Raw genomic sequence first — 476 nt, 5'->3', positions numbered from 1 at the left:
TTTAGTCTTGTGGGAATCATTTATGTGTGAATCGAAGCATGTAGGTGAGCTGGTTGAGGTGTGTGTGTGTGTGTGTGTGTGTGTGTGTGTGTAATGATATGTATATATTGTATATTTAAAAAAAGAAACCTGGAAAGTATTAAATTGGAGAAAATCTCTATAATCTATTATAGATTGTTCAGTCTGATTTTCTTCACTTTCTTTTTTCTTTACACACCCATACAGTGATGACAGAGTGTTGTAAGTGCTTTTGTAATTTAATTGTTGCTTGTACATGTAACTTCCATCCATCCATCCATCCATTTTCTACAACGCTTATCCTACACAGGGTCACGGGGAAGCCTGGAGCCTATCCCAGGGGACTCTGGGTACAAGGCAGCAGACAGCCTGGACGGGGTGCCAACATATCGCAGGGCACGATCGCACACCCATTCACACACCGAGATACCGATCAACCTACAACGCGCGTCTTCGGA

Source organism: Ictalurus punctatus, chromosome 5 (assembly GCF_001660625.3).
Source record: "Ictalurus punctatus breed USDA103 chromosome 5, Coco_2.0, whole genome shotgun sequence".
NCBI lineage: Eukaryota > Metazoa > Chordata > Actinopteri > Siluriformes > Ictaluridae > Ictalurus > Ictalurus punctatus.
Note: the sequence above shows the minus strand (reverse complement) of the source record.